This window comes from Colobus angolensis, unplaced genomic scaffold, assembly GCF_000951035.1.
Source record: "Colobus angolensis palliatus isolate OR3802 unplaced genomic scaffold, Cang.pa_1.0 Scaffold130, whole genome shotgun sequence".
Classification (NCBI taxonomy): domain Eukaryota; kingdom Metazoa; phylum Chordata; class Mammalia; order Primates; family Cercopithecidae; genus Colobus; species Colobus angolensis.
In genome coordinates, this window is record NW_012114253.1 from 602,907 (window position 1) to 610,694 (window position 7,788).

The 7,788-nt window shown below is 42.7% G+C and overlaps 1 protein-coding gene across 3 annotated transcripts in view; it reads left to right on the forward strand.

Moving 5' to 3' along the window:
* The window catches only part of USP48 (ubiquitin specific peptidase 48), a 111,179-nt gene that overhangs the window by 72,422 nt on the left and 30,969 nt on the right, over nt 1–7,788 (forward strand). The window lies entirely within an intron of this gene.

The following is a 7,788-nucleotide window of genomic DNA, read 5'->3' on the forward strand; positions in this document are numbered from 1 at the left end:
ATCTCCTGACCTCGTGATCCGCCCGTCTCGGCCTCCCAAAGTGCTGGGATTACAAGCTCGAGCCACCGCGCCTGGCCACACCCAGCTAATTTTTAAATTTGCTTCCCACCTTTGCCTCCCATAGTGGTGAGATTATAGGCATGAGGCACTGGTCTCGACTTGGTTTAGTTTCTTGTCCGTGTATTGACCAGCTGCTGTGTACTATGTGCTAGTTTTTTAAAAAGCCAAATTCTAAATCCTTATTTAATCCTATGTATTTGTTCATGTATTTGTTTACTTGGTCTTGGTGAATGCTTACTTCTGATAAAGTAGCTTTTACAAGATGATCGTGCAAGGGATTCATCATATATTAGACACAATTTTCTATTCTAATAGCACTCTGCAAGTCAAGCAGGTGTCTGTTTCTCAAAGCTTTCTACTTCATAAGTTCCCCTTCCCACCTTCAAAAAGTCTGAGCACTGAGTGCCGTAGCTTGCACCTGTAATCCCAGCTACTAGGAATGATCAGGTAGGAAGATTGCTTGAGCCCACGATTTTGAGACCAGTCCCGACAACACAGCAAGACCCTGTCTCTAAAAAGAATATTAAGTGGGTTTGGTGGTGTGTGCCTGCAGTCCCAGTTTCTCAGGAGGGTGAGAGGATCAACTTGACCCAGGAGTCTGAGGCTAGAGTGTGCTATGATCACGATGCTGCACTCCAGCCTGGACGACAGTGCGTTACCCCATCTCATTAAAATAAAATAAATAGGACAATAAATTTGACACAGAAAAGTTGGCTTGTCAGTGGTTCATTTTGTTAACCCATGTTCATGCATTTCTTGTTATGTGCTAATTTATTGCTAATATTTCGGATTCCTGTTGATCCTAATAAATTCCTAGCTATAGTTCTTGTTTCATCAGTTCACTGTGAACCAGTGGATAATGTCTCACTCTTATCCCTGATGCACGCTGGCACTTTTATATGAAGTGCCGTTGATGACACTAGTGATGGTGTTTGTCACTAGAGTGGTACTAGCATTCTGGATTATCTCACTGCACTTTAGGCCACTAGGTGAGTGGCATTCCCATTTATAGGCCACACAACTAGCAAGCAGCCATCCTGGGGTGTGTGTTTGGGACTTGGTCTCTTGGTCTCCCAAATTCCTCTGTTCTTTCCATCGTATCACCCTGTCTGTCTACTGGTTGGTCTTTTACACTACAAGTGCACAGCAGAAGAAGATGAGCTGACCTCATGAGTGCTGAATAGCATGAGGAAATAAACAGGGGAAGGAAGTTCGGGTGAATAGCCAGAAGGAGGTGTATTTTTCCAGTGATGCGCTCTTATCACCTTTTCTAACCTTCACAGCATAGTTGTGGACATGGGATTGGTGTCTGCATATTGAGAGTTGAAGCATCTGTGGCAGAATATTGTTTCATGCTTGGTGCTACCACTTGAAATGGTGCTGGAACTTAGATTGTCCTCGTGCTCCTTAGCTCACTGACCTTTGCTCTGCCTTCCCACCTTTTATCATGTCATTTTAGTACTGACAGTTTTGACTACAAAGCATGGCAAAGCTGAATGTCATTTCAGGACACATACTCCACTCCCTAGCCTATCAGAAATTGTGCATAAGAGGCCGGGGGCGGTGGCTCACACCTGTAATCCCAGCACTTTGGGAGGCCAAGGCAGGAGGATCACTTGAGTCCAAGAGTTCGAGACTATCCTGGGCATCATGGCAAGACCCCATCTCTACAGAAACATCAAGAAATTAGCCAGGGGTGGTGATGATGTGCACCTGTGTTCCCAGCTACATGAGAGGCTACATTGAGAGGATTACCTGAGCCCAGGAGGTCGAGGCTGCAGTAAGCCATATTCACGTGCCACTGTACTCCAGCCTGGGTGACCAAGCAAGACCTTGTCTCAAAACAAAACAAAAACGAGAGAGTGAGAAAGAGAAAGAAAGGGAGGGAGGGAGGGAGGAAGAAATTGTATACAAGGGTGATTTTTTAGGCCATTATCTTGATCTGTAACTCTAGTGTTTTGGTGCCATACTTTGTTCTCTAATATTTTAAAGGATAAGTTTGGTCGGGCGTGGTGGCTCACACCTGTAATCCCAGCACTTTGGGAGCCTGAGGTGGGCGGATCACTTGAGGTCAGGAGTTTGAGACCAGCCTGGCCAACATGGTGAAACCCCACCTCTACAAAAATACAAAAATTAGCTGGGCAAATTTACAAAATTTGTAATTATTTTGGGCAAAAATACAAAAAATCATGGCGGGCGCCGGTAATCCCAACTACTCGGGAGGCTGACCGAGGAGAATTGCTTGAACCCAGGAGGTGGAGGTTGCAGTGAGCCAAGATGGCGCCATTGCACTCCAGTCTGGGCAACAGTGAGACCCTGTCTCAAAAAAAAAGGATAGTTTTCTACCTTTGTTTTTGTGTTATGTTATCTGTCAGCGTACCATGTGTCCAGGGTGAAATTTTTCTGGTATAGGATACCTAGCCTTACTTAGAAATCCACTTTACTCATTAAGTTTCTGTTAAAACCTCTTTCTGGAGGTGTGCTGATGATGTTAGTAGGAGGAGATTATAGTGGGCAATTATTGAATGTTTACCATTTGCCTGTAGTTTTCCACATTTATAAATATTAACTCACTCAATCTGTTTTTGTTTTTGTTTTTGTTTTTTTTTGAGATGGAGTCTCACTGTGTCGCCCAGATTGGGGTGCAGTGGTGCAATCTCGGCTCACTGCAACCTCCACCTTCCGAGTTCAAATGATTCTCCTGCCTCAGCTTTCTGAGTACATGGAACTATAGGCACGTGCCACCACTCCCAGTTAATTTTTGATTTTTAGTAGAGATGGGGTTTTGCCATGTTGGCCAGACTGGTCTTGAACTCCTGACCTCAGTTGATCTGCCTGTCTTGGCCTCCCAAAGTGCTGGGATTACAGGCATCAGCCACCATGCCCGGCCAACTCACTTAATCTAACAACCCTGTGCTATCAGTATATTATCGCATCCATTCTACTGATGAGTAAGTAAACTGAGGCACAGAGAGGCAAGAGTCACCTGTCTAGGATCACCACACTGCAATGGCTAGTTTTGCCTAGGTATTTAACTGTCTGTTGGAAATATTTTTTCCGTGAAAATTAAAGAGACTTGTGATAGTGGTTTGAACGTACCATTCAGAAGTCCAAAGCCATTGTTTGTAGGTAATTTTTCTCCACTTCAGTTTCTGGTAGGCTTGTAAGATCTTTGTCCCCAGTGTTGTATGGGTTCATTTATTATGCTAGGCATTCTGGAAGCCAGGTGTGTCTTGGAGGGGCTTGGTGACTGAACTTCACTAGTTCGGTGCCCCAGCCGGCTTGTTTCACTGGGAAATTCCCAATGGTGCTGTCTGCTATTGGGCCACCAAGGTTTTTCCATAAGTATCTTTCATTCGCCTGCCTAGAAAATTCAGACCTGCTGTCACTCTTCAGAAGCTGTAGAAAGAAGAGGACTTAGGAGTCCCCGCATTCAAGAGTGGAAAGGTTTAATTCTCCCTGTCTCAGCTTGTCGCTTCATTTGTCTCTGTGTTTTGTGTCCCCTGTGCAGGTTAGGTTTTGTTGTCCGAAAATAAGCATGTAGTCTTTGGTGGCTAGAGGGGACAGTGATCTCAAGGGCAGAGAAGGGGACTGAGCATCTGACTACGTACCTCTTAAGTAGACTTTCCATCCCTTCTCTCATTTTTTGTAAATCCCTACCTTTACTTCATGAGCCCCCAGTTCTTGCGTCTGTGGGGACAGTACTGCAGTGTAGCAAATCTGGCTACTTCTTGACTTTTGCCAACTTAGAATTAATTTTTATTGTGTCTTATTCACCTTCTTTTAAACCCTTATAATTTTTTTTTTGTTTTGTTTTTTTGAGACGGAGTCTTGCTCTGTCGCCTGTGTTGGAGTGCAGTGGCCGGTTCTCAGCTCACTGCAAGCTCTGCCTCCCGGGTTTAGGCCATTCTCCTGCCTCAGCCTCCGAGTAGCTGGGACTACAGGTGCCCGCCATCTCGCCCGGCTAGTTTTTTTTGTATTTTTTAGTAGAGACGGGGTTTCACGGTGTTAGCCAGGATGGTCTTGATCTCCTGACCTCGTGATCCGCCCGTCTCGGCCTCCCAAAGTGCTGGGATTCCAGGCTTGAGCCACCGCGCCCGGCCCAAACCCTTATAATTTTTATCCCTGTTGTTCTCTCTGTTGTTTTCATCTTTATAGCTGTATGTCTTTATATATATATATAAATAATTCCTTTGGTGTGGTGGTTCACATCTATAATCGCAGCACTTTAAGAGGCTGAGGCATTTGAGAGCAGCCTGGGCAACATAGTGAGACCATATCTCTATTAAGAAACAAAGTAAAAATTAGCCAGGCAAAGTGGCACATGGCTGTAGTCCTAGATACCCAGGAAACTGAGGCAGGAGCATTGCTTGAGCCCATTAGATTGTGGTTACAGTGAGCTATGATCACACCACTGCACTCCAGCCTGGGTGATAGAGTGAGATCCCATCTCTAAAAATAAAAGTTTTTTTTTATTTTTTATTTTTTATTGTGATTTAATGATGTTTCATGAGGCACTTAAAGTAAATGCAGTTTTAAACATCATTTTAACCTGGAAAGTCCTTGACTTAAATTCTGATATTTTTGTAACAAAATTCCTGTATATTTCTAATGTATTATATGTATTTAATATATCACAGGTTTTGTGTGAATTAATCATTGGATTATATTCCATTGGAAGATTTACTATCCTAGAGTTCAGTATTTGTTGCAGATATTATATAAGAAGCTTTATAATGCAGATATTATATATATCAAGTTTTCTTATCCATTTTACTTTGTATTCCTTTAAGTGAATAACCTTCCCATAGCTTACCTTGTTTGTTACACCTAGTTTGCTTAGATGATGGGCTGTGTCGTGTTTTGTTATTTTGAGAGTACTTCTTGAGATGTCCCGAGGCCCAAAGTATTATATGCAGTTTGAACTAGATTTAGGGTGAGGGGTTGAGGGTCATTTATCCAGTATCTCTAAATTCATTGTTAACTAGATTTCTCTTTTTACCAGAAGAATCTTTGAGTTTTAGAATATCCAGTTATGTTTAGTGAATTGAATCTCTCTTGACTGCTTTGATCTTGTTTTGGGAGGTATTGCTCATAGAATGGATTTAGTTGATTGGCTTTCTCTTAAAATTTAAGAAATAACATGATTCATTGCAGGATACAAGTTTAATTTCTAACAATTTATATGTCACAGTGAAAAGAGCAACCCAAATTTATTTAACTATTTTGAGGTCATAGACAATATTCAAGTATATTTATTTCATTATTAGTTATATTAATTGTATTAATATTCATAGTTAATATTAATTACATATTAGCAACTACTGTGGTAGTAATTATTAGAATAATAGGAAATTAAATTTAGAAACTCAGCTAAGAAGTAGAGTGAAGGACTATATATATTTATTACCAACTAGACTGTAGTAAAATGATTATTTACTATTATTCTGATCTCAGAAATGAATTTCGGTTGTTCTTTCCTAATCATATGAGAAACACTCATCCCACATAAAAGCCAGGCACTACCTAAAAGTACCCCGATATCAGAATGAAGCCGGGCACCCACAGTATCTGTGGTCTCCTCTGCTCATTTAATAGTAAAGTGGGTGTGCGCATTCCCATTATTGTTTCCTCATAACCACATGGAGTTATACCACACACAAAGAATCTCTTTTTTTTTTTAGAGCATAAAAAAGAAACCATTTAAATATTATAATTGCCATGGAGTTCTTTCCAAATCAGGTCATGGAAATCTACCTTAATCTTTTTTATGGTTACATTGTACTTCACCATAAGGACTTACTAAGTTAAGGTTTGATAAATCCAATTAATCTTTTTCTTTCGTTGTTAAAAAATAAATTCCCTAATTGTGTCTGAGGATGGGCATGTTAGAGTAAGTTTTCATAGACTTGCGGGAAATTTAAATTAACAGCCCACCCAGAGAGAAAATACATGTTTACTTTGTGACCTCATTTCTCTGGTAACAAGTTTATTAAAACAAAATAATTTTTTGAGGATTATTCAGAGATCCAGAAGAGGTGAGGGGTAGAAGTTAAGTTGCATTTTGAGGTATTATAAATTATAGGGACCAGGCATAGTGGCTCATGCTTATAATCCAGCATTTTTGGAGGCTGAGGTAGGAGGGTTGTTTAAAACCAGAAGTTCGAGAGACTCCCTCTCTACAAAATAAAATATTAGTCAGGCATGGTGGCTCGTGCCTGTTACCCAAGCTACTCAGGAGGCTAAGGCAGGAGGATTGCTTGAGCCCAGGAGGTGGAGGCACCAGTGAGCTATGATCATGCCACTGTACTCCAGCCTGAGCGACAGAATGAGACTCTATTTTCTTTTTTTTTGAGACGGAGTTTTGCTGTGTCACCCAGACTAAAGTGCAATGGTGTGATCCCGGCTCACTGCAACCTCTGCCTCCCAGGTTCAAGCGCTTCTCCCGCCTCAGCCTTCCGTGTAGCTGCAATTACAGGCGTGCACCACCACTCCCAGCCAATTTTTTTCTGTATTTTTAGTAGAGATGGGGTTTCTCCATTTTGGTCAGGCCGGTCTTTAACTACTGACCTTGTGATCCTCTCACCTCAGCCTCCCAAAGTGCTGGGATTATAGGCGTGAGCCACTGCCCCCGGCCTATTTTCTATTAAATAAAAAAAATACATTTTAAAATATATTATGGGGTTTGAATGAGCGATAGACCTGGGTTTGTTTGTTTGTTTGTTTGTTTTTTGAGACAGTCTTGCTTCTCGCCCAGGCTGGAGTGGAATGGCACAATCTTGGCTCACTGCAGCCTCCGCCTTCCTCATTCAAGCAATTCTTCTGCCTCAGCCTCCTGAGTAGCTGGGATTACAGGTGCCTGCCACCACGCCCGGCTAATTTTTGTATTTTGAGTAAAGACAGGGTTTCGCCATGTTGGCCAGGCTGGTCTCGAACTCCTGATCTTGTGATCCGCTCGCCTTGGCCTCCCAAAGTGCTGGGATTACAAGTGTGAACCACCAAACCCAGCCTGAGACCTGGTTTTGTTTTTTTGTTTTGTTTTGTTTTGTGTTTTTGAGATGGAGTCTCTCTCTGTTGCCCAGGCCAGAGTGCAATGGTGGTTATCTTGGCTCACTGCAATCTCTGCCTTCCAGGCTCAAGCAGTCCTCTTGCCTCAGCCTCCGGAGTAGCTGGGACTAAGGCAAGCACCACCATACCCAGCTAATGTTGGTATTTTTAGTAGAGGCAGGTTTTCATCACGTTGGCCAGGCTGATCTCAAACTCCTGACAAGTGATCCACCTGCCTCGGCCTCCCAAAGTGCTGGGATTACAGGAGCAAGCCACTGTGCCTGGCCTATAGACCTGGTTTCATATCCCAGCTTTATTACTTGCTAGCTGTACTCTGCCTGGTTATATTCATCTTTCTAAATTCATTTATTATGGAAAGTGTAGTATGTATTTAGAAAGTTCCTGGCTTTATTACTCTTTTTTTTTTTTTTTTTTTGAGACGGAGTCTCCCTCTGTCGCCCAGGCTAGAGTGCAGTGGCACGATCTGGGCTCACTGCAAGCTCCGCCTCCCGGGTTTACGCCATTCTCCTGCCTCAGCCTCCGGAGTAGCTGGGACTACAGGCACCTGCCACCTCGCCCGGGAGTTTTTTTTGTATTTTTTAGTAGAGACGGGGTTTCACGGTGTTAGCCAGGATGGTCTTGATCTCCTGACCTCGTGATCCGCCCGTCTCGGCCTCCCAA